Here is a 27,660-nt window from a genome sequence, read left to right as displayed (position 1 = left end):
CAAATACCTACTATTCGGCTGATTACCAAATCATCTAAAAACACGTTATATTACTCAAAATTATGTTATTTCTTTCCAAATTATAGCACTTTAGTAAATAAATAGATCTGTGGTAAGTGATGGATAAAGACAAGCTATTCAGCATTTTTTGGTAGCAAACGATTACGCTTTTCATCGCAAAATATGTTACCAGCCTCAGAAAATAACCTCTCACTATACACGCTACTTCCAGGAAAAGGCAGATAAACTTTGGCCGAAAGGTTTGGGTATTATTTTTCGTTTGTCGGCTGCCGCGCCAACGCAACGAGGAAAATAGGTTGCAAGTCGCGGTAGCTGGATTAAGACAAGTGTCTTAATCCAGCTACCGCGCCCCCGAAAAGTATGTATTTCGTGCCGAATATTCGGACTTCGGCCGACAGCGTGGCCGAATATTCGGTATTCGGCCAATTTACTATTCATGGCATCCCTAATTATAATACATTGTAGGGCGCTAACGCATTTCCGTTATCAACGGGCCGCAAACGTAATTTAGACCCGGGATACACGGTTTAGCCGTAAATCAACGCCCACCACGTACACGTACATCCACGTGTCCGTAGTTTATAGCACCAACTACGTCAGCACGGTGATCGAGAAACATTCATTTATACAAGGTGTAACAAAACTAAGTGATAATTACTTTAGGCTTTGTATGTGCCCCTTATAATATAGAGCTAACTGTGAAAGTAGCAGCGCTGAACGACAAAAATTTTGTTCACTTTTGCATGGGCAAGCGTCCCAGCGTCACGAGTTTCCCTATACAAAAGTGAATGTAATCGGCCAAGTGGAGTCGGACTCGCGCACGAAGAGTTCCGTACCGTTATAGAGCAAAAATAGGCCAAAAATTGTGTTTTTTGTATGGAAGCCCACCTTAAACTTTTAATTTTATTTTAATATTAATAACTAAAGTACACATAATATAATTAAGACTTTTATGAAACACAACACGACGCTCTACAAAGATTTTACCACCACCACGTTAAATGAAGGCAGGAACTCATTTATCGTAGGGAATCGCAAATTTTTCCTTTAAAACTATTATAATAAAAGTGTGTTTGCCGACGTAGATAGACCAAAAAGTTGAAAAATTAATTGTTGGCTTCGTGACGTCCTTTCCTCGTTATCAATATTTTGTTTACATCAAAGGAGAGCGTGCGGTTTAATATTGATAATGGAATTCAGACATGACAGCCACTCCCGTATGGATTAAAACCACAGACATATACTGAGGTGGATGAGACAACGAGAGAAATAGTTTTTTAAAGCATAGGAATACGAATGGAAGAGTGGTCATTTTGATATACACACCAATGCGTACTTTAATATCATACTAGGACTTGTTTAATCCGTTGCCGCAGCAGGACATAAAAACTTCGTTGCCCTAGCATAATAATATGACGGCCAATATTTGAGCTGTCCAATGAATTAAATACTTACCGTCGATGATTAAAAATATTCAACGTAGGTACAAAAAGGACTGAGGAGGCTTTTTTGGTGAATTTTGATTTTCACGTTCACTACTTTCTCCACAAAATCACATTCCGAAAATATTTAATTTAAATCAAAATGACGGAAGCATCAATGTAAAGTAATGCCCAGTTCTAGGGACTTTATTCTTTTACTCATTCGGTTTAGAGATTTTCTCATTAAGACATTTTTCGTCACTTATATGAGAACCATAAAATATAACAACATTTTCAAATATCGACAGTGCGGGTAGATAAAAAAAAAAACATAATAATTAAGAAGCGAATGTCTATGCTAAACATCTTGGGTGGTGGTCCAAGTACAAAACGCTATCACTAGTTATATTTGAATTATTATAATAAGGTTAAGAATTTAGTTGTTTGTCGTTAACCAGTTTGTCGTACTCATTGGTTGATTGATTGTCGTTAACCAATCAAAAACAGCCGTAAGTTGTAATGTTAGTTTTTATTTCAGCTATATGGAAAACAATACTTGATAGTTGATACTATGATAAGAGGGCGTGAGTATAAAACAGCTATCTGAAGTGATACTTTTCAATATGGCGGCTTTAAGATTTTGGCCACGCGCCAAAATAACCTTTTAGCTCCACTCTACCTGACAATAAACACTTGTAAAGTGACACGAAAGAAATGTTACTGTACATTTCTTTCGTGTCACTTTACAAGCAGTCTTCCACCGTGCCTTTTCCGTATATGTGATTGATTGTACTGTACACTACTAAAACACAATTTTTCGTGCACTTTTTCCACTATGTTAAGATATAACTATAGATTGTGCCTTTTTCGCTTTACTTTCTGCCAGGCACAGTTATACTGTCGCCAGTAATATTTCCGGACCAATATGACCTGAAAACTTTCAAGAGAGTGGGGGTATTTCTTCTTAAAAGGCCGGCCACTCACTTGAAACTCTTCTGATGTTGCGAGTGTTCATGGGCGACGACAGTTGCTTTCCATCAGGTTTTGCATATTTGCCCCCAAATTTTAATAAAAAATACAAGGCAAAATATGCGTCATCTGCATAAAAGTGTCCGTGGTTAAAACTTCAGTTAAAACACATTTGCCGGCTAATGAAAAATTCCGGCTGGATTACAGATCAATCAAACTGTTATGAATGTTGCCAATTGTTTTTGCCCATTAAAACATTAATATTGCCATTTCCATGGCCCAAAAATTTGACAATATTCGGTAATTAAAAAGTCGGGGGCAGAAAAACCACACGAAAAGTAAAAGGTTAAATGAAAGATACCTTGGTTCAGTGGACTTTGGTTATTAACTCGGAATTCATTCGTTTAGTTCTTGTGTTGGAAAAATGACGATTGCAAGTTTGATTGACACAATGCAGGCTGATCGCCTGACCGTCGGAAAAGAAAAACCACTCTATTACTCTTACTCAACAGTCAACACCAACTTTGACTGATACGGTATCTTACTCGCAAGATAGTCTTTATAATTATATTAGTTTGATATCAAGAGCATGTAGTACCTGCTTGTCGAGATTTAACCACAATTATTAAAAAAACAGCCTCTTAAGTACCAATTAGATAGTACAATTGAGTGGCGAGCTTCGTTTATTAATACCTACGTTCGCACTTAATTGATATTCCACACATAAGTACGATACGTTCTATTAATTAAAACAGCATCTCAAGATCTTGGCCATAATTCGCAGTAAGAGCGATTTTAGAGCGTCTAAGTAATTTTTTTTTTTATGAAATAAGGGGGCAAGCGAGCAAACGGGTCACCTGATGGAAAGCAACTTCCGTCGCCCATGGACACTCGCAGCATCAGAAGAGCTGCAGGTGCGTTGCCGGCCTTTTAAGAGGGAATAGGGTAATAGAGGAGGACAGGGATGGGAAGGGAAAGGAATAGGGGAGGGTAGGGAAGGGAATAGGGTAGGAGATTGGGCCTCCGGTAAACTCACTCATTCGGCGAAACACAGCGCAAGCGCTGTTTCACGCCGGTTTTCTGTGAGAACGTGGTATTTCTCCGGTCGAGCCGGCCCATTCGTGCCGAAGCCGAAGCTCTTCCACGTCTAATAATGCAAATAATGCAAATAAGCTGCACTCAAACTCCCTAATCCCAGTAAAAACCATGGGTCCCATTTCTCGGAAACACATAAATAACTCCCTATTTTCACCTTAAAAAAGATATAAACAAGGCATGCCGGATCATGCGGAATCCCGGGAAGCTCGACTCCTCTTATTGGAAATTCCGTAGCTACGTGTCACGAAATTGAGATTGCACTAGAGAGTAGAGAGGTTAGATTCAAATGGACTTAAGTGATTTTGAGGGTTTTATTCTATTAGTTTAGAAAAAATAACAGCTATACATAAATTTGTAATAAAAAATTAAAGGACGTCTTTTAATTACGTGAAGTATTTAGGAGATCAGTCTTCCAGCCAAATTTTACAAAAACGAACGAACTTTGAGACGAACATTTACTTAACAGTAACTAAAATGAAGAGTTTGATAAGTCTCATACACTGTCTGTTAATTTCTTCATTTAATTACAATCAAGTAATTAGTATTCGTCTCAGGTTGTGGCAGTAATTAACTTAGCGCTCAGGATGCGTTCTGTCTATTTCCAACCATTTTTAGGGTTCCGTAGTCAACAAGGAACCCTTATAGATTCGGTCTGTCCATCCGTCTGTCTGTCAGCGGTTTTGCTCAGACTATACGTTTTAAATATACATTCATTGACCATACCGAAATTTTCAAAACTTGCGGTACTATGGAAAATATTGCGCGTGGCCCGACACGCACTTGGCCGGTTTTTGATATTATTTAACTTAACAATATCTTCAACTTAAACTGTGCCTATGTAGTTTATATGCAAATCTAAATTACATTATAGCTAAGTAAACATTACATGTTTTTGAGTGCCGATGTTAGCACAATGTTTCTTTGTATTTATTCACAGAATAACACTAGTTATTTACCTAATATACAGTTTTATATCACACTGTAATTAAATGTTAACGACAGAATAAGGCAGAAGGCCTGGGCTTAATCGCATAATACCTTATGTAGGTAGTTTCATGTGCGTTTTACGACCAATCAGCATCAGCTATTTAGAATATGGTGAAATATTGTTTTGTTTATCATGCGACCACTTTGTTTTATCACAGGTTGTGATAAAACAAAGTGATAGTATTTTTGAATGTGTGTGTGTCCCTTACACTGTGCTGAGCTGTGCTGAAAGACTTGAAAGAGTTACTTTTTCAAATTATTGTTTAGCAAATTATAGAGTAAAATAAAAGCTTTTAAAAATTATAAACGTTGGCGCATGTTGAATAGAAACATAGCTAAGTAAAAAGTAACCCTTTTAGAGCTGCTTTCACAGTTAACTCTAAATAAGATACATACACGCCCTAAAGTATTATCACTTAGTTTCGTTACACCTTGTAAGTATTTAGAGCAAGAAGTTTTGAAGGCTCTTATGAATAATAAATAGTGAGTGGTACTCGTTTACTGCAGCCAAACTGTACAATTATAGTGCTGTAGAGCTTAGTTTAATGAAGGTTTATATAAATTGTAGTTACATTCTCAAGAATCTCAAATGCGAGGTCCAAGCGACTTGAGAAGTGAGACAATGAACAACCTTAACATGTTAGTAGATATTATGCCGTTTTGTAAGGACCCTTCATATTGAGACGATTATTATGTGAGCTATTAGTGTCTATTTCTAAACACACTATGCCGACATTCCGTCGCGTTATATTGTATGCGTTTAACATTCCTGACGTAATCATGCGGAATTTCCGCCGCGTAACTTCGGCATGGTGTGTTTAGAGTTTGTTTAGACACTTAGTAGGCTCGTACTTAGCTACTTCTTACTACATTAGTGTTATAAATTCGAATGTGTTTCTGCCTGTGTTGAAAGAAGACATAACAAGATGTTGGACGTGGGTGAGCCATGCTTAGGCACGAATGGGCCGGCTCGACCGGAGAAATACCACGGGCTCACAGAAAACCGGCGTGAAACAGCGCTTGCCCTGTGTTTCGCCGAGTGAGTGAGTTTACCGGAGGCCCAATCCCCTACCCTATTCCCGTCCCTACCCTCCCCTATTCCCTTCCCTCCCCTATTTCCTTACCTTTCCTACCCTCCCCTATTCCCTGCAGCTCTTCTGATGCTACGAGTGTCCATGGGCGACGGAAGTTGCTTTTCATCAGGTCATACCAAATTAATTCAAAAAAATTTTAAACGTTATTTCGATGACCAGTTTAAACTTATTAAAAAAAAGGTTAAATAATTGATTTTGTGTCCACCACCACCTAATTACCCCAGTGTGAACTCTCCCTTACAACATAATGCGATTAGTTTTAGGTTAAGTGATTAAGTCTGGAAATAGTTTTACTTGTCTCGCGAATTGTTAAAGTTTAACTAATAATTTTCTTGCTAACTCCTTAAAGCTTTGAAATACTTAATTGTTTGTTATAATATTTTCAATCCAGCATCGAATTAAAAGGCAACAAATTATTATTCAAGCTATAAATAAATGTATAAAAGGCATTAAAAGGTAATGCTGATTGACTGAAAGGTTAACGCTCAGGCCAAACCACATAACATGCCCACCCGACGCATGGATCAATAATAATTATTTTCTTCTCAGACAATCAGAGAGACCGCACATTAGAGACACGACAGTTTTTAGACAGACTATCGCATAATAAAAAGTACTAGACGCGCACATTTGAAACAAAACGTTTACGAACGCACACAGAATTAATTAAATAACAATAACATAACTTTGATATAATGAAGAGTTTGATAGAAATTAGTTTATATTTTATGTCATAACTCATAACCTTCATTTAATTAAAATTAAATAATGATTATTATATTTCTATGAATACGGCCGTTGGAGCTAGCCAAGAGAGACAGAATGAAGGCCTTACTTATCATTCTTTAGTCGTACATTCAAATTTTATTTCAACACAATCCTCGCTATTTAGATATTGTGTGCTTTTAATTTAGTCCGGAGGTTTTTAATTACACACATACATACAACAATGGTATCTTTTGGAAGCGAAAACACATCCGCAACTATTCAAGTCGCGTTTTGTTCTATTTAAAATGCTGTACATTACTTTAAGCAGCTTAAAATTGCGAATGTGCTTAAAATAGAACACATTTGCAAGCTAGATTTTAATACTAACATTCTGAACCTATCCTGTCCTCGTTCCCAAAAACTCTCCCATTTAGTAGAATCAGTCAGTCTTCATCTTTTGCCACTCTCCGCTACTCATCATAACATTACTGGAGATGATACCTGGCTTGATTTGATCCTTACCTCCAATCCATCCTTAGTTCAAGCCCACGGTCAACATCCCGCTCCTGGTTTTTCCCACCATGACCTAATCTTTATCACCTATAACCTTAAACCGTCAAAACCATCGCCAAGAATTATTTTTAAGCGTTGTTATGGGAGGATCGATATGGAACAATTAAGAATCGACGCGTCTAAAATCGATTGGGAACCATTGTACAATGCGCCTACCATCGATAGGAAAGTTTTGATCTTCAACGACATCTTGAAAAAACTGTACGATTCTCATGCTCCTCTAAAGAAAGTCAAGCTCAAACATCCGCCAGCTCCTTGGTTGACTTCAGAAATTCGAGAAGTGATGATGAGGCGTAGGGACTGTGCATATAGGAAGTTTAAAAGAAATCGATCGATGTCCAATTGGGACAACTTTAAGTCAGTCAGGAATCGTTGTAACCAGATGATACGTAATGCTAAACGCCGCCATATTTTCGAAAACGTAGCTTCCCTATCCCCTCCTAATATTTGGAAATTCCTTAGAACTATTTTTGTTGGAAAGTCGCAAGAACTTTTGGAACTACCCAGTTCCATTAGCCTTGACGATTTAAACCTCCATTTTTCCTTCACAGTTACACTGAATGATCATACAAAATTCCAGACCATTAGTTACCTAAACGGTTTATCTCGTCCTAATTTAGACCCCTTTCAGTTTTCTCCAGTTGCTTTAGACGAGATCGACAAGACCATCAAGTCCATAGTATCTAAAGCAGTAGGTTGTGATGACATTAGTCGTCGCATGATCACGACCATCCAAGACGAACTTCTGCCAGCCATCTCCCACATTATAAATTACTTCCCTATTTCCTCAGAATTCCCAAATCTATGGCGAAAAGCATTTGTACGCCCACTTCCAAAAATCCCCAATCCAACTGATCCTTCACATTTTCGTCCTATCTCCATTCTTACCTTCCTATCAAAGGTTCTCGAAGCTTGTGTCCATAAGCAGCTGTCCTGGTTTGTGTTCAGAAATAATTTGCTTTCCCCACTTCAATCGGGATTCAGACCTGGACATAGCACAACCTCTGCTCTGTTAAAAGTAACAGGTGATATAAGAACTGGTTTTGAGAACTCTTTGATTACCATATTAGTGCTGGTAGACTACTCTAACGTATTTAATCATGTCAATCATGACATCCCACTGGCAGCACTCTCTGGACTTCCGATTTCGTCTGAAGTACTTACTTGTATTTCCTCCTATCTTCGTGGTCGTCAGCAGTCGGTACGTACGGAGAGCTCATCATCCGAGTGGTGCAATCTCGACGCTGGCGTTCCACAAGGCGGTATTTTATCTCCCCTACTTTTCTGTATTTTCATAAATCTACTCACTAAAAGACTTCATATTGCGTATCATCTATATGCGAACGACCTACAACTCTATATCCAGGCAGGATTAGATCAGTTATCAGCAGCCATCGCAGAATTAAACGAGGTTTTAAAGGCAATAAAAGACTGGTGTGATAACTTTGGATTATCAGTAAATCCCGCAAAATGTCAGACAATGGTGTTGGGTAGTTCAAGATGCTTGTGTAAAGTGGACACAGGCGCTCTTCCACCTGTTATCTACAATGGTTCTGTAATTGCTTTTAGTACAAGCGTAAAAGATCTTGGTTTACATATCGATTCCTCTCTGACTTGGCAATCCCATGTTTCTAATGTGTCCAGCAAAGTCACTAACATACTACGATCCTTCTACCGGCTCAAAAATTTTCTTCCCTTCCCTTATCTTCCCTTATCTTTCCTATAATTGACTATGGTGACGTGTGCTATTTAGATCTTGCTCCAAGCTACACTGGTTACCAGTACGCCAGCGCCGCTCTGTGCGGGCACTGTGTGTGGTCTATATTCACAGCTGCATCATCCCCATACTCTATCTCGCCCCTCACTTTCAATACCGTTGCAGCAGGCACGATAAAAACCTCCGATCCACTTCAAATCAGCTTTTAAGTTGCCCTTCCCACAAGTCAAGTTCCGTCCACTCTTCTTTTAATATCCAGGCTATTCTCCTCTGGAACGCTCTTCCTCCGGAAATCAGGATGTCAAAAACCAGAGAAACTTTTAAGCGCAGGGTACGTGAGTTTTACTTGTTACAGTACAGTTGGCAGACTCTTAGTTTTCATAATTTATGGCATAAATTAATAATATTTATAATTTTTTTTGCATCATCATTGATCAACTATATATTATTATTATATACCTATTATAAATAATATATTATATTGTATGGTTATTGGTTTTATTTATATATAATTTTATGTGTGATAATATGTATATTATAAGTAAGTATAGTATAATATTATACAATATATATTTTATAATTATAATATATATATTTTTTTTCTCTGTCTTTTATCCTCTTTCAAATCGACTGGCACCTATACAACTTTGTCCTTGTATCGCCCAAAGGTTGACTGGTAGATAATGCCATACGGCATTAAGTCCACCTTTGTATATATGTGCATAAAGTTTTTAAAATAAATAAAATAAATAAATAATACTATAAATACGAAAGTGTGTCTGTCTGTCTGATACCTCATCACGCACAAACCGCTGAACCAATTTTGGTATGGGGATAAGTACTTTTTATGCCGAAAAAATATAAATAATTTTCTGCTGTTAAAGTTTACATTAGAAATCATTATTTTATAAGTTATTAAATGGCTTCTTTCCTTTCTCGACCAGAATATTAAGAGATTCGTATGAAAGGGGAAGTTCAGTTCCTTTATAGGGATCAGCCCTTAGGTCCTTTCTTCGAAAGGTTTCTAAGGGCTACTTTGTTACACAAACGGTCTTTATACTTGGGTTTAATATCGACGATCAAATATACACAATATCGTTTTCATTTGTTCACCATCTTGGAAAGGAGAATGAATAAAGTGGTCCATATTTCCAACACTAACGAGACCCTTAGTGACTTATTGTCCAATAGACTAACTTTCATTTACCTCTAGTCTGTCATATAGCTTATTCTAATTATAATAGTAATTGTAGCAATACATAAATGTTATTAGAATCGTAGAAAATCAAGTTTAAGGGAAACCTAACGGCTCGCAACCCGTGTCGGTCGCGGTGTCGCCGGGCGGTTTGACAGATATTAATATGACGGCAGATTTTAATCGACAGACTAGAGGTTAAGAGACAAATTAACCCATTGATCGTGGAATAACAAGACACAATAGCTTATCTTTTGTTATCGCGGCCGGATGCGGCCGCTTAGGTCTTCATGAATTAAAAATAAGCTGTCAGTAAAAAGTTATGACCATATGAAAAATATTTTTTTGAGTGAAAATTATATTGAGATTGGTATTCATCTATTTCAGTGAAAACCTAATTAATAGGAAATGCCAACCAACATGAGAATAACATAGATTGAGTAGTTAAAAAGTGCAATGGATCATATTAATACTAATTTATGAAATAAAATGGTAGAAAACTTTTTCATTCCGTCATAACTTTTTACTTACATCCTGTAAGTAAAAAGTTATGACGGAATGAAAATGAAATTTTTGGTTGCGTCCAGTTATAATGATTCCGTATTTAGCAGACCATTACGTAAGTGTTATTGGTTGTGGACATTTGCACCAATGATCAAATCAGTACATTTTTATTACATCTACAATATTTTTCATACAAAATGGTAAAAACAATTTTCATTTTTTCATTAAAAAATAATAACTTTTCACTGACAGGGTATTTTCGATTGCGGTCTGGTTATAATGATTCAGTATTTAGTTGACAATTTTACTATATAGGTCTCGTAAGTGGTGGAAATTTGGACCAGACTCCATACATTTTAAAACATACTCCTTTGAAATTTCGTAAGATTTTAGTCGTACTATCGTAGTATATTGTTTCGTTGTTAGTAAAATAATTATAATACAACTAGATGACGCCCGCAACTCCGTTGCTCCAAAATTCATTTATCGCACGGGAACCGTACATATTTCCGGGCATTGGGCATGTGATCTCTACTCTAGTCGGTGATCGAGAGTAAAGGAACAGAGAGAGGAGAGAGAGTGTACTGAGCACACTCTTGGGCACTATAAAATCACTCCTGCTAGTCCGGTTTCTCTTGATATTGGCTACCGCTACGGGCTCGCTAGGGTGTTTTATTTTAGATGACCGTTAACCATCACAAGGATGAATTTACTGCCTTTGCATTATATGCTGTTAGATTATATTTTTTATATAAAATAAGGGGGCAAACGAGAAAACGGGTCACCTGATGGAAAGCAACTACCGTCGCTCGTGGACTTCGCAACGTAAAGCTGCAAAGCTGCAGGTGCGTACCCAGCCGTTTAAGAGGGAATAGGCTCTCTTCTTGAAGGTTTGCATATTACTTATAAAAATGTCGAAAACCCTTATATTTTGAAAGGGCTATGAGGGTTGTATTTAAATACAACTTTCAGCGCCATTGGTTGAGTCAATGAGCCGTGAAGGGTACAAAAATGATATGGAATTTTGCATAATATAAATATGAGGAAAATTTGAAGAGTTTGTGAAAAAGTAAATAGATTAAATAAAATAAGAAGAAGAAAAGTAAAGGAAACCCCAAATTTTTTTCCGTGAGCGGAGCTGCTGATGGTACTCGCGATCGTATCAGCTTTCAAACAAAAAGTAGATCAAAATCTATCCATCCGTTTGGATACTACTGACTATGCCACGGACAGTCAGACAGACTAACAGACATGTCGCACTTATAACTCCTCTATATTTTTCGTGTCAGGGCCTTTTGGCTAAAACAACGTCTTTACTTTCAAAGACATAACTGATTTACATATGACAGTAAGCAATAGTAAATTGATATTTAGATCATAAATTGCAACACAGTATAGTTTGAGTATGATCACGTGATAATTTCTGTCCTTGTTAACCCAAATCCCAAACCAAACTCCCATTTGAAGTCTATCGTAAAAACTAACGTCCCTAAAAGGGTTCTGGAGTCCCTGCGGGCGCGTCGGCCGATACTTATTAATTTAACAAAATGCCGGAGCATTTATTTTTGGCGAAACATTTTAGCGTGATTAATATCGATCTGGCTGTGTGCATAGGCTTTTTGGCATGTTTTTAAATCTATTATAAAAATATATTATGTCTGATATGTTACACAGCAATTCGTTTATAGTACGGGAACCGTACACGTTTCTCTTGTGAATAACTTATGTTTTTTCTCGAGATGCAAACTATTATCTTCATACCAGAATTAATAGCGAACCTAACAGGCATATCCATTTTCGCGTTTATACCTAAATACTACAGTGTTCAAATTCGTTGTGTATATAATCATCGAGCGGAAACCGAACATCTTTCTACGACAAGGAAAGTCCCAAGTTCTTTAGGTAATGTTAAGCGAATGTTAACGTACCTCGAACTCCTCTGAAAAGATTCTGGATCCACCAAGAGATCAGTAAGCTCATATTTTGACCTTAACATGAACTTTCGAAATTACTTTTCCCGTAGACTTGGCGCGAAACTTGTCTGTCAACTGTCAGACGGCGTATGACAGCCCGGCTGACACTTGACAGGCCGTAATCTGTCATTTCACTCCCGTCAAATTGCCAGCGACGCGACGCTGAAAATATGTTGCGGTAAAAATGAAACAGATGAATTCCATCGCGTTTTGTGATTGGTGAGAGTCAAATAGGATTACTACTGCAATGTTTTTACGCTAGACGGCAGCATCAAAACTTAGATCAAAATAGACAAATTTTTTGTCGACGAATGTATATATTGTGATTTTTTAATTTATTGGGAGCTGGAAACGAGTCCTTTGCTCAACTCTGTATATATTGTGAAATAAACGAGTGTTTGCAGTTATGTTACAAAAATATACCAGAACTATTGTTTTACTTTTTTATTTTATTTTATTAAAAATAGTTTTGGTATATTTTTCCTATAGGTAGTAGTAGTACTTAGTAGTTTTTAGTAGTGGTAGTAGTAGTTTAGTTAGTAGTTTTTCCTATAGGTAGTATATTTTACCTATACTTAGGTAAAACAATAGTTCTGGTATATTTTTGTAGATAGATGCTACGCAATGTATTGCTCATTTACATAAGAATATAAATTAAACAATGTTTATCCTGAAAAATTATCTCTGCCAACACGTAAAACCCCCATCCATCTGGGCCAAAATTAAACCCCAAGAATAAATACTCCTTCATATAAAATTCATGAAAACGTCTGTCCAAAAATAGTACTCGAAAGTGCCTATCGACAGGGCTTAAACTTCGGTGAATATCTTTTAATTTATATCTTTGGTTGTTTGGTTTGGAAGTTGGTGTAATTATTTTATTAATAATTTGTCTGGTAAGAGGTGGATTGAATAATAAATGTTTTGATTGATTTTACAACGAGGAGTATGAAATTGATAATGTCAAAGTTTGATTTTAAAATATAACTTTTATAGATTTAGGGCCAGTTTCACCACTTCCTGATAAGTGCCGGATAGGCTATCCACAACTTATCTGACAAATTCTCCATACTCTATGTGTATGTCAAGTGTCAAGTAAAGAATTATGTACGGTATATAAGCTTTACTAATAATAATTGCTTCCCGCAAAGAGCAGAAAACAATTTTTCTGTGATAATAATCATCTATGCCCTTCCCAGGGACTTAAAAATCTCCATCTACACTACTATTATAAGAGGAAAGATTTGATTGTTTGTTTGTCTTGAATAGGCTCCGAAACTACTAGACCGATTTGAAAGATTCTTTTACCATTGGAATCCTACATTAATTCTGCTGAACATAGGATAAATTTTATTTTGGAAAAAAATAGGGTTCCGTAAGATATTTGGGATTTTCGGACGCAAGGTGTAAAAAATCAACCAGAAATGTTACTTTTTTCGCGTACGCTGCCTAAACTATAAAAGATAGAACCATAAAATGTTCTAAGTAATTGTAGATCTTTTAAATATCTACAAAAAAGTCCGCGACACACTATACCTATCTATGTTGAGTGAGGCACAAAACTATTTTTTTATTAAAAAATCTTGAAATGTTTTTGGACTACATTTAAATGCCTTTATTTTACTCATGACATTAATTCTTATCAAAATAAATTATTTCATTTCTAAGTACAGTTAATGTAGATAATATTTGGTCTGTGAATGATTAAAATTGGACGTTTGGTTTTAATGTTATGGCGAAAATAAAATATTACGATTTCTGCTGCACGTTGCGAATTGGGCGTCGTCAAGGCGCGCCGCGCGGGTGTGCTCGCCCGGAGAGTCCACGTAAATATTAATTATTATTACCTCGATCATGGGAATCGCAGACACAATAGATTTATAATATAATAGTTATGCGACGCCGGGTGCCGCTTCATTGATGGGATAATATTATAGTGCTTCATTAATTCATTTCGTTTAGTGTAAACCATTTTTATGTTCTGCTTAACATAAAGATTGAGTAAGAAATAAAGATTGAAAAAAAAATATTTAAAAATCAATGTCCACCCGTGCGAAGCCGGGGCGGGCCGCTAGTAATATTGTATATCTAATTAATCCATACTAATATTACAAAAACGGAAGTGCGTCTGTTTATCTGTCTGTTACTTTTTCACGCCCAAACCACTGAACCGATTTTGCTGGGTATGGAGATGCTTAGAGGCTCGGAATAGGACATAAGATACTTTGTGTCCTGGAAAAATGTACGGTTCCCACGCGATAAACGAATATTGGCGCAACGGAGTTGCGGGCGTCATCTAGTAATGAATAATTGTGTAGGAAATGAAATTCAATGTTTTAAATATCGCATCGCGTCGTCACATAAAGGTGGTAAGTACAAAAAAAACTGACCCTTATGCTAAGTACTCACATGCGGTGTTGCTCGATAGTTTTACTCCAAATTGAGTAATAATTACTGTGTGGACCGCAAAACTCACAGCTCGAAGGCTCGCATCGAGCCGGCTCGATGGAATTAAATGTATCGATTTAGAATAAAACCATCGAGCAATGGTGAATGTGTGGACGAAAGCCCGAGCCGCGGGTTTTGCTCGACGTTATTGGCTCGATCGAGCAAAACCGTATGTGAGTACTTAGCATTACTGTGACCAAACAGAACCTCTGCTCTATTCCTAGATCTGAATTTAATCTTAAGGACAGTACAGAATAAGGGCGAGTTGCACCAGAGGCGTGGTTATAGTTACAGTTATGGGCAAAGTTGCGGTTATAGTTAAGGCTAACTTAACTTTGACCACAGAATTTGACAGATGTCTGTTGCTGTTGGGGTAATGGTCTGACAAGGCTTTAAATGAACGTGGGCGGGGGCGCTGCTGGTAAACGAGAACTGTCAAAAATGGCGTTTTTGTATGATAACAGCGTTAGTTCCTTTTTTCGCCACGTTCATTTAATGCCTTGTCGAGCTCTATGGTTATCGTTAAATATGGCGTCCATTATTACTTTAAATAAAGATTTGACATTTTGCATTGTAGTTAAAGTTATAGTTACGTATAGTGAGTTGGTGCAACCCACCCTAAGATGTTTATATATAGTTGTTGTCACGACAACGTGTAGTGTTCGTCTGTCTGTCATAAACGTGATGCAGCCTGTAGGGCTGGCACTGACACGAAAATATTTAACTTTAATATATCCAGTTTTTTTAAGTTTATTGTTTCAATAATTATAATTAGTAAGTCAATACCACTAAATATTTTATACTGTAGTATGCATAGTACTCAAAGTACTATTTACTATTACATAAATTGATTTGTAGGCCGATGGGGATCTACGTTATTTGATTTTGTTATTGTCAAACCAGCCCCGCCCACGTTCATTTAAAGCCTTGTCGGCGACAAGGCTTTAAATGAACGTGGGCGGGGGCGCCTGGTAAAGGAGAACTATCAAAACTGGCGTTTTTGTATGATGACAGCGTTAGTTCCTTTTTTCGTTACGTCCATTTAAATCCTTTTCGCGCTCTACATTGACTTGACATAACCTTATTAAAACACGCATCCATCTGCCTACGAATCATTTTCTTTGGTGAAAAGTAAGTTGTGAGCTTCACTTACTTCCAAATTATTTATTTCAGAATCCATACTAATATTATAAATGCGAAAGTATTCTGTCTGTCGGTCTATTACCTTTTCACGCCCAAACCGCTAAACCGATTTAGCAGAAATTTCGTATGGAGATACTTTGAGTGCCGGGAAAGGACATAGAACACTTTTCATTCCGTAAAAGTGTACGGTTCCCGCGTGATAAATGAATTTCGACGGGTGTCACCTAGTAATTTATAAAATATGTTGGGTGACAGCCCTAGCCACGATATTATATTTTTATATGAACCGTAAAGTGTACTTAATTTTATACTTGACGTTGGGTAATAAACCAAAATTGTTGTGCCAAGTTATTTTCGCTAGAAAAGTCCATGGCTTAGCGAGTGTGTGTGTTAGTGTGTGTATGTGTGATTCTGCTATTTTATCCAACATTTATACAGTTTCTCTCCAGTCTCCAGGGTTCAGTGGTTTAGCGCCGCCTTTTGACTCGGAGGTCATGTGTTCGGTTCCTAAAATTGATAACATTTTTCAGTTTGTAGCTAAAATAAACCATAGCCTAGGTCATAACTTGGCATTTTATTCGAATTTTTGTCGGTCGCAATCGCTTGCGGCAAAGACCGGAAGTCACCTTAAAGTCTAAAGGATTTTTTTACGACCCTATACCATCCCACTGCTGGGAAAAGGTCTCCCCTAAGGTCTTCCATCTGTCTCGTCCCAACGTTTCCAACGGCCAGGCCAGCCTTGTAGGCATCCAGTTCATCTCGCCATCTTTTTGGAGTCCGTCCGTCCTCTGGTACCCAGTACCTACTCTGTGGTGAGTGGTGACCTTTGCCCAACGGTCAGGATGCATGCGACTGGTATGACCCACCCAGTCCCACTTTAATTTTGTAGCTTTCATGTCGACGTCTTTGACACCGATTTTAACAGAAGATTTTACATTTAACTTAAAATCTTTTGGTTTCATAAACCTAAAATCTTTTGAGCCTTTTAGCTGTCCGGCCAATGAATGCACTTAGTTTGAATGCTTTCAAGCATTATTTCTACAAAGTTTAAGGTTTAATTTAGCTGAAAAACACAGCAATGTTTAATATTTCTTCAAAACAAAAGATAGTAATGAAACAGGCCCTAAATATTATATTGTTATAAATTAAAGTTAAAGTCTTTAACTTTAATTTATAACAATATATAATATTTAGGGCCTGTTTCACCACTTCCTGATAGGTACCGGATAGGCTATCCACCACTTAACATGACAGATAGAGTATGGAGAATCTGTCAAAAAAGTTGTGGATAGCCTATCCGGCACTTTATCAGGAAGTGGTGAAACAGCTAGGCCCTAAATATGTTAAATTAACACACACGGTCACAATTTACGCTGTAACTTCGCAAAAGGATTTTGATAGATTTTTTTTCGAACTTAAAAAAATATATTTACTTAGATATCACACAAAGTCAGCTTGCCATTGTTATATATTTACACAACTTATTCGAGACAGGCGACTCGAATAAGTTGTGTAAATATATTTATAGGCTCTTCGAGCGGTATTAGCTATACTTGTTAAACTAATATGTATTCTGTGGCTATACTGATTCAATGGCTGTGGAATAATATTACATTCGTCATCCATGTTTGTGGGCATATATTAGTTATGTGCTGTAACAAAGCTCTACAATGGCAAACGAGCAAACGGGTCACCAGATGGTAAGCAACTACCTCGGAATCGGCTCCAACGATTTTCATGAAATTTAGTATATAGGGGGTTTTGGGGGCGATAAATCGATCTAGCTAAGAATAATTTTTAGAAACTGTCTTTTTATTCGTATCATATCGAATACCGAGCAAAGCTCGGTCAAATAGCTAGTGTATTTTATAAGTCAGGAACGTATTTATCGTCCTATTGCGTGCGGCATTGCATACAAAATACTAATTCCATCAAAATCGCAGCTGCCTATAAGATAGGCTTTATGGGCCATTCTCGGCGATAGGCCATTATTTTCAGTGGTTCAGATGGCCCATTACATCTGCGCCATTGCGTTGGAAAAACTTTTATGCGTGATATGAAAATAATAGCGAATAAATTGGAATATTGCAATCGTACGTCCGATTACATTTCAGCAAATTAACTTTTTGTGCAGAAGTTTAACTTTCACCCCAAAAATTTAATTATGTACTTCAAGATAGGTTACTTCAAGTATACTTACCCGACTACGAGACAACTTTAAAAGGATTATTTTTAGGATTAATAATATGAACCTATGTAGAAACATATTAATAATGAATTATATTTCATTTACACGCTTAAAAGTCTTAAGAGGAGTCCACACCGCCCTTTTTTCCATACAAACGTTGTCCCCTGTTTCCTCCCTGGATAATGATAGTAGAGTTATAATTTTTTTCCTGAATATCTACGGCCACTAATACAATGTCACTATGTTTTCTTTTTTTTTATAATTTAATTATTAAATAAGATATGAACGTTCAAAAACCCCAAAAATTGGCCAGATTTTCCGCTGTGTTCAAACGTCCAGAAAACAGATTTGGCTAGATTATACAAAAAAAGCAAAACATAGGAACACAGCTCAAGCCTTTTTTAAATCTTTAATGAAAAAAGTACTTAAATCGGTTAAGTTTTGGAGAAGGAATCAGGGGACAACGAATCGTTGATTTTCTGGATTTTCTGCAGTTGTCTCTATCGCGTTCTGCGGTATAGGCTTGAGGTAAGGGAGACAGCTATAGATATTACACGAACTTTTTTTCATTTTTCTAGCCCCTGGTGTATCCTCTTAAGATTAAAAAAATACAGGTCGAAGTGATAATCTCCATTTTTGAAGTCGGTTAATATAATCAAATCGGCAATATTCAATTTATCATTTATCATTCTGCAAACACCACGTTACCGTCCGTAATTGTTGACTTCCGTACCCGCACGTGGTTTGTCCCCGTATGATCACACGTTTAGTGATCGAGGGTCGTGAGCAAATAACCGCTGATATAACCACTAAATTAGTGGTCGGGTGCTGAGTTAATAACCATTGTTCAATGTTTTGCTCAGATTAAAAAAAACGTGCATCCCACGAGTGTCAGCAGGATTGAAAACGAAACAGCAAAGCAGATGCACATTTATAATGCGGTAGAAAGAGAGAGGGATATATAACTTCCTTTCTTACGCCACGCTTTCGGTCTGCAATCCTTCCGTCTCAAGAATTTTCGATTTCTGACTTGACGCTTGTACTCATCCCAAAAAAAGTTCGCAACCTTCTTATTGGCAATTTCACTCCAAAAATTACTATTATTTTCGTGCACCTTTCTGTAAATGATAAATATTCAAATCCATTACTTCTGTTAAGTTATGGATTTGAGTATGTATCATTATTAACATGAATTGTCAGTATTTAATAACTACGGGAAAAACAAGTAATAGACCACAAATACCTATGCATAAATTCTGCACGTACGCAACACATCCTAACCCCATTACTTCGCGTCAACTGCCCGTTGGGGGTGCACCCCCTTTAACCCCCCTCTCTCCCCTCTGACCCACCCACCTACCCCTCTGGGGGGTCATATCAGTAGAGATTCCCCGATTATAACTTAATACACTCGCGTTTCTTTCACCTTTGCGACCTGTTTCCTGTCGCTTTGATGTCGAATGTTAGTCAATAAAAATATAGGGCGTAAGTTGCGAGGTATAATAAAAGGACGTAAAACATACTGTATATTCATCTTCTAAAGATGTTACAATAGTTATTTCTTTTAGAAACGGATCTTGCATGGGTTAATGCATTACATATTATCGTTTTCTTGCTTAACAGATGTTGAGAAACTTACCTCCGGGCGGAAAACGTCCCACTCCCATCCCACTGCGCTTACGCCTCCGTCGATGAGAAAAATAGTATACGCACCATGGGCAGTAAAAAAGAAAGCCTCAGATCACAATATGTTTGTTGACCTCGGCTTCGCGTCGGCCAACAATTACATGTGATCTGAGACATTTCTTATTTTCCTGCCCTAGGTGCGTTATGTACTATAATAAAGTTTTTTCGAAGTATTTTCAGTCAAACTCTTCATTAAATTAAAATTAAGTAATGATCAAAATGTCTTCATGTGTGGCCATTAGATATCTTAGTAACCATTTTAATAACGACGAAACGATCAATTGCCGTAGGCCGTAGCGACAAGACAAAACGTATTGAAAATGAACCTGAAAAACTTGCTAATCGCCAAGCACTTATGTACCAACCAAAACTAAATTTCCAAGTCCCTCGTCTGACCTCCAACCCAGGTATCAGTGATTAATATACTTAGGAGTATTTAAGGCGTTTTCAGAGCTTACCCCGGCTGAGGGTAAGGGTGGCCATTAATCTTCCAACCTGTTACACTGTGGGTGGCAGGCTATACGCGTTGCGTTGTCGGATAAGAGCCTGTCCACACGGCGCGTTGCATCAGCGTTGCGACGACGTAGCGCTGCCGTTGCGTTGTTTTACATACAAATATCCAAGGTGTTCACACGGCGCGCTGCGTCGGACAAATTACGGACAGCAGCCCCCGAGACGAAGCGCGAGGGGGTGTTAAGACTGCTTCGTAATAACGCTGTGATGACGCAGCGCCCGTGTGGCCGGCTATGCGTCAAACGGCAGCGCTGCGTGGCCGCAACGCTGACGCAACGCACCGTGTGGACTGGCTCTTACGCAAACTGTACATCTGAGTTGCAACAACGCGATAACACAATACAAGATGGTGACAAAGCAGCGCGTTATTCAGCTTGTAATAATTTTACCTTCTATCCGTTGTCCGTCCGTCAAAGGGATGACATAAGGTATCGATGTAAACGTCGGAGCGTCGGTCGTCAAATGCTCAGACGCAATCATAAAGTAAATATACCTAGCGGAATAGAGCAACAATCTCGAGCTGTCAAACGTAACCGAAATTGGTTTTCATCTGTGTGTAAAAATATGTGTACGTATACACTTACACAAGCATGATTGAACATGATTATGATAAATTGTCAACGTGCGGCACGTGCCAACTGGACGTCAAAAAATGAGTGCTGCTGTCATGTATCACACGTCTCTTTTTACCACGCAGTGTTACTGATAGTGACGTCTCTCTTGCTCAGGCCTTTGTTTCTCTATTCTGATAGGTATATTAACTTGCTCAGAAACTTTGCTGGAATGCCGCACGGCCTCTACTTTTAATAGTTTTCTCACACCGCCTCTATCAGAGCTCAATGACATAAAAGTTAAGACACCATTTGTTTCAAGTTTGTTAAAAAGCTAATTTTAAAATTATCAATTTCCACAATTATTGTTGCCTTATCACCGTAATCCACTCGCTTTGTTTCTTCACTATTAATCCGTAAAATTACGCTTCCGACAAAGTATTATTTATGTAAGTAGCTCAACTGCAACGCCCGTGATACTTAAAATGACAAAAAAATTAAAATAAATGGAAAAACGTACCGTCAACACATCCTTAATTATTTACCTTGCGGTGTCAAGTAACAGTGTGGCCTGACCTTTACACACGAGGTCGCCGACGCGTGAAAACAATCCTTTCATCTCCCCGGGGCCCGGCTTCTTTACCTTCGTCTGGTGTTTTAGTTGATTGCGTTAAAATAGGTTCTTTTGTTCTTGATGAAAATAGTATTTGCTAAAGATTATTTTCTTGCAATTCTATGTCCCCATAAAAAATGCAGTTTTGGTTCTTTGTATAAACAGTATTTGCTAAAGAGCATTTTAAAGAACTCTTGCAAATAATGATCCTTTTTAAAAATGCATTAAAATTTGAGGGTCCGCAGTCTTGGTCTGTCATTCTGTGACAACAAATATTTTTAATTAGCAAGAGGTTTTGATTACTTTAGGTCGCAAATTCCGCAGAGCTTGAAGACGAAAGTCTTCGATCAATGCGTGCCTCCCGTTATGACCTACGGGGCGGAAACCTGGCCTTTTACAGCAGGGCTAGCTCGTAAGTTTTCCGTTGCTCAGCGTGCTATGGAGCGCGCTATGCTCGGAGTTTCTTTGGCGGATACGAAATGAAACAATTCGTCAAAGAGCTAGGGTCACCGACATAGTGCAGAGAATCAGTACGCTGAAGTGGAACTGGGTTGGTCACGTAGCTCGAAGAACAGACGATCGCTGGAGTCTTAACTTACTCTAGAATGGATACCAAGGCTGGGTAAACGGGGTGTAGGTCGACCTTCAACTAGGTGGGATGTTGATTTCCGTTTAGTTGCGGGCCCATGTTGAATGCGAGCAGCAGGAGATCGGTCATCTTGGCGTTCATTGAGAGAGGCCTATGTCCAGCAGTGGAAGAATATAGCCTGTTTTTATTGAATTGATTCAATTACTTTGATCTCCATCAACTTCATTATAAAATCTTTACAATTATTTTAATGCTATTTCATACATTGTTTGATCTAGTTCATTTCCTATTAAAGTTTAAATTGTAGAAGTGACAACAAAACAGAAAAGCAGTCATACGTTTTCGTCGTATAGTACAAATGAGAGTGAGAATAATATGTTCTTCCTTTCCTATGCCGCACTGGTCTACTGACTGCCTAAGGAATTTTTGATCAGCTCACATGTCCTGACTTAAGATTTACCACCACAAAAAAGTGTACCTTAAAGGAGTGAGCACACTGAGACGGGTCGTGCCGGGGCTCAGCTCGGATTTTTGCTCGGCGGATTTCCATCAATGCGACACGGCCCGACAAGACCCGCTGCGCCCCGGCAACAGTGTGCTATAGCAAGCGGCGCGCGGATGTGATGTGATGCGGCCCGGCAAGCCGCGGCTCAAAATCCGTCAATGCGTTGCGCGCCGACCCGCCCCGGTACGCCCCGGCACAGTGAGCGTTAAAATCCGTCAATGCGATGCGACCCGACCTGGCAATAGTGTGCTATAGCGCATTATACGTGGGAGAGCCATGCTTCGGCACGAATGGGCCGGCTCGACCGGAGAAAAACCACGTTCTCACAGAAAACCGGCGTGAAACAGCGCTTGCGCTGTTTCACGCCGAGTGAGTGAGTTTACCGGAGGCCCAATCCCCTACCCTATTCCCTTCCCTACCCTCCCCTATTCCCTTCCCTTCCCATCCCTACCCTCCTCTATTACCCTATTCCCTCTTAAAAGGCCGGCAACGCACCTGCAGCTCTTCTGATGCTGCGAGTGTCCATGGGCGACGGAAGTTGCTTTCCATCAGGTGACCCGTTTGCTCGTTTGCCCTCTTATTTCATAAAAAAAAAATTACGCTGCGCTGCGCCCTGACCCGCCCCGGCACGCCCCGGCACGCGCCGACAAAATGAGCGCGAACCTTAAAAAGTATTTATCTCGAAAAGGCCACAACATTAGTCGGCTAAGAGTCTAGTTTTCTACCTAAAACACTTTGACCTTTTAAAATAAACTGTGGGGATGAACTTTTTTAATTTTGTGTGTTGACACTGGCCTTAAAATAAACGGCGTTCGAAATTTAAATGCCATTTAAACTCTGTTGTGCGGAGATAAAAGCAGTAACATTATTTATTTTTATTTTTAGAATGGGTATTACTAAAAGCGTTTTTATGAAATATCTGCTTAGGACAGGCTACGACTTATAATAAAGAGATACGGTACAATACCTCATGTTATGTTAATATGGCCCAAATCGATATTTATGTAAATTACTAAAGTAAATTTTGGGGGGTATTACAGATAATGTTATAAGGTTTTAGGTAAAAGAAAAAAAAATGGTATTTTTAAATATTTATTGAACAATATCTCAAATAAATGTCGTACTGTTCGAAATTGTTATATTACAATGTATAGACAAGCCCTGTTCGTTTAAGCATTATTTGGAACCTCAGAATAATAATAAAATAGAAATGGTTTACAATGGCTTTGCCATTTTCATCTCTATAGCACAGTAATAAGGTTTATGTGTATGTTAGTATGTTTTATATAAGAGTAGAGAACCATTTCTACTTTATTATTATTTCTGCGTAGAACTAACGTGTAGCGTGCTTAAAGCCTCCATACGCGGGCCTATACAAGGCCGATCGGCCCGGTCGGCATACAGTCCGAGCTGAGTCTGAGCCGGAGTCATGTTTTAGGCCGCGTTTCCACTGACGCGGAGCGGAGCGGAGAGGAGCTTAGCGGTGCCGAATTGACCAATCACCATGCTCGAAATCTTCGCTCCGCTTCGCTGTCATTCCGCTGGAATAGCATGATTGGCCTATTTTGAAAATATTGCAGTTTTATGTCTTGTTGTATTTAAATCATTTCTCTTTGCTCATTTAGCTCGCTACACGTGGTGACATATTTCTTAAGACATTATAGATGTTCCCTAAACATATCACGAATTCAACATAAGGTTGGTTACAAATGATGGTTACAATGTTCATATTCAATTTACGGTTTGTGAGGTTTTGAGCGGAGTATAATATCTATTCAACTGTGTTATTAATTGGTTCTTCGATGGCCAATCAAAAGCGCTCGTCAACACCCCAGAAACCGTACATCAGAAATACAAATAAAATTTCAAGTCAACAACATATTCATTAAACTTTTAAGGAATAACATAAAGTGAAATTATTTTATTAAACCTTTAAGGTATATAAATTAGTAACAACTTTTTATTATAAAGTATTAACAAAAGAATCTGCTAAAATACATATTAAGTTTATGACAAGCGACCATGAATTTTGTGTCCGGTTTATGAGTTTTTTTGAAAGAAGTTTATCTTTTCAACAACGTAATTAAAATATTGTTGTTAAATCGATAAGCCTTTGTTAAAAAAAAAAAACCACAAACCTGGGATGTAAACTCAAAAGTTTACATGATCGTTGCCAATTTGTGAAATTAACCGAAAAATCTAAAGGTAAAAAAAATGTTCAATATTAACTATTATTATTATTGCAAAATGTGGTACTTAAGAAATAATAGGAAGATTGAGTTAGCAATTAATTTAAAATACAATACCTAAATGGTCCGCATAGTAATTTAAGTCCGAATGTACGATTCAAACTAGATTTAGGTCTTGCCTAGGCAAAATACACTATAGTGGTAAGGGTCAGTACACACTGCAACGTTGCATTTTGAATAAGCCATTCAAAATTGTAACTGATAGACAAACACCGCACAAGTCTGTCACTTTAATGTCTAGTAAATAAAGCTCAGTTTCGAATGGCCTCAACTCGTTGCACTGTGACTGGCCCTTAGGGCGTGTCCACATCTCGACGTCGTCACGACGTCGTCAACGTGGAACGGTGCGGTAACGTAGCAAAGTACGTTGACGTGACGTGTAAATTTACGTCAAACTAGGCCTTTACATCCGTTGTGGATGATTTATACAGTGTTTTTCAGAGCGAAGTAACCACTCCTCAAATACTGTAGTGCCTGGGACAAGATTTTTTAAATGTCCGTATGGTTGCCCAAGCGCATACGGCATTCTCGCATCATTTTCGGCCTAGTCCAGAGGAAAGAACTAGTCAATACGTCTGGGACCAACTATGTGCGGGTTTCCTCACGATGTTTTCCTTCACCGTAGGAGCGTCCGTATTATGTACTTGAGATCAGAAAATGTCTCATAGGTACACGCCTCCACCCGGGTTCGAACCTGCACCCTCTAGGAGTGTGAACTGAAGGTCTACCCATTAGGCCACGGACGCTCACTAAATTTACGTCAACGTAACGTAAAAATGCACGTCTTTTTTCTTCTCTTAGTAAAAGCAGAATACAGTATTGTGCGATCCACATCTAGATCAGAAGTGAAGAATGTAGCAGTTTTACAAGGCATGGCGACGTATAATGTTGCTATATCGTGATGTGCATTTTACGTTACGTCAACGTAACTTTGCACGTCACGTTAACGTACCGTGCCACGTTACCGCGCCGTTGTACGTTGACGACGTCATGACGTGGAGATGCGGATACGCCCTTCATATCTAGATTTTTCTAAAATCTAGTGTCAATCGTACATCGTTGCAAAATTATTAACATAGAGTCAGGCAAAGGTAAGACACGACAATGCAAAAAATTACAAATATTTCCTCACTAGTTGGTACGATGAAACCTTAGGTATACTTGGTGCTCTATTAAAATTATTGCGTTGAAGCCTCAATAACAAAACTATACTAGTTACAACGAAAGCTATCATACACTAGTTTAGTAATGGGTCAATATACTTAGTTATATAGTTATATTGTATTTGATTTAAAAAGCGATACACTGCTTTCCTTATTGAAACCGGAGCAGTCGAATGACCGCATTTTCGTTTTTAATTTTGTAACTGATGCATCAAATTCGTTTTACTTTCGGAACATAAATCTAAGCGGTTTATGTTCCGCATATTGCAGTGGACGCGACACGGCGCGGTCAAATATTCTTTCTATGGAATCATATTATGAGACAATTCGCATTAGTGTCTTTTCAGACCGCAACGTGACGAGGCGAGGCGCGGCACGGTATAAATTTGTATTGATTTGACAGATTTCAATTGCGTCAGACGTCTTGCGAATCTGTCAAATCCATACGAATTTAGAAATGCATCTACGCGTCACGTTGCGGTCTGAATTGACCCTTACGCGGTAGCGAAACACGACACAATATAGAATATGCAGTGTCGCGTCGCTGTAGCAATTAATGGTCTCACTTTTTAAGGAAAAACATTATAAAAAAGGTTACCGTTTGCTTAAACATTCAAATTGCTTGTTTTAAAATAATCTCAGCGTAAGCTTTTTAAGTGTCAACAAAGCACAGAAAGCTACGTAAAGTTCCAAGGTAATTCCAAAATATTGAAACTCCTTCTTCAAACAATAGTGCAGTTCGAATTGGTGCGTGTTTGTTCATCCATCTTAATTTTTTATTTGTCCTTCTATTTTTATATAATGTGTTACGAAATATACGCCTGACCACGTGGTGTGGTTGTCGTGTGGCTGTGGTACGTGTGGGTTGTCCCTTAGGAATTTTTTGTCATGGCACGTGTTTTGACACAAGTTTAACATATTTTTGTCATCCCAAAAAAGTGCGGAATGCCGCTAAAGATTTCAATTCAAAATTAAGATGGGATTCCAAACAGTATAAGAACCAAGTTGCTTCCAAATCAAATTTCAATATAGAGATATTACGAAGCATTTCTGTTTTCTAATATTTTGGCAACGGGCAGACTCTGCATTTATTTGAATAATATTTTGTCGTTTCTTATTAAATTTGGAAATACTTTTTCAGTATAATAATGGATATTTTACTATGTAACTTTAGGCTTGCAGATTTGGTTGTTTAATAAAATCAAATTTCCATCAAAGATCTTAGGAATTTTATTAGTTTTATTAAAAACGTATAGTGCTAGCGATGGCATCAAAAGTATACAAAAAGCTATTATAGACCGATATAGCACTTTAAATACTTATTTTTAACTATAAGTTACCATCAAAGGAAAGCAGTGTATGGTATTTAACAGACTTTAATATTTCGATAATACACTACGTGTAATCCATCACTAAAGTCGATATTTATCGAGTTAGTGATGTAAAAACTGTTGAACAGTGATTTCGATCGCCTTCCGTGACTTAGTTCAGTCACGACATCAAATAAATATAGAACAGGGTTACTTTATAATATTAACCTAAGTTTTGGACAGGTCCTTAGAATAAAAGCATTATAGATAGCTTAGCTCGATGTGCGCGTGATATCAGTATGCGATGTAGAGATCTCATTATTATTTCACACAAAAACTGTGCTTATTCTCTTATTTTAGTGCAATATGTAGCTTCGTTCCTATTTTAATCCAGTTCCAAATAGCATTATCTTAATATGCGTCAAACAAATGTCATGAGTTC

General features: G+C 38.0%; 1 long non-coding RNA gene across 1 annotated transcript; it reads left to right on the top strand.

Annotated features, from left to right (window-relative positions):
- The first annotated feature begins 269 nt into the window (after nt 1-269).
- LOC121735440 lies at nt 270-23,890 on the top strand. Its single transcript, XR_006036854.1, has 3 exons — nt 270-282; nt 607-616; nt 23,756-23,890. It is a non-coding gene; the product is annotated as an uncharacterized LOC121735440 (long non-coding RNA).
- The last annotated feature ends 3,770 nt before the right edge of the window (nt 23,891-27,660 follow it).

This window comes from Aricia agestis, chromosome 17 (assembly GCF_905147365.1).
Source record: "Aricia agestis chromosome 17, ilAriAges1.1, whole genome shotgun sequence".
NCBI classification, from domain to species: domain Eukaryota; kingdom Metazoa; phylum Arthropoda; class Insecta; order Lepidoptera; family Lycaenidae; genus Aricia; species Aricia agestis.
The sequence above is the reverse complement of the archived record's forward strand: the minus strand, read 5'-3'. Positions and strand labels throughout refer to the sequence as shown.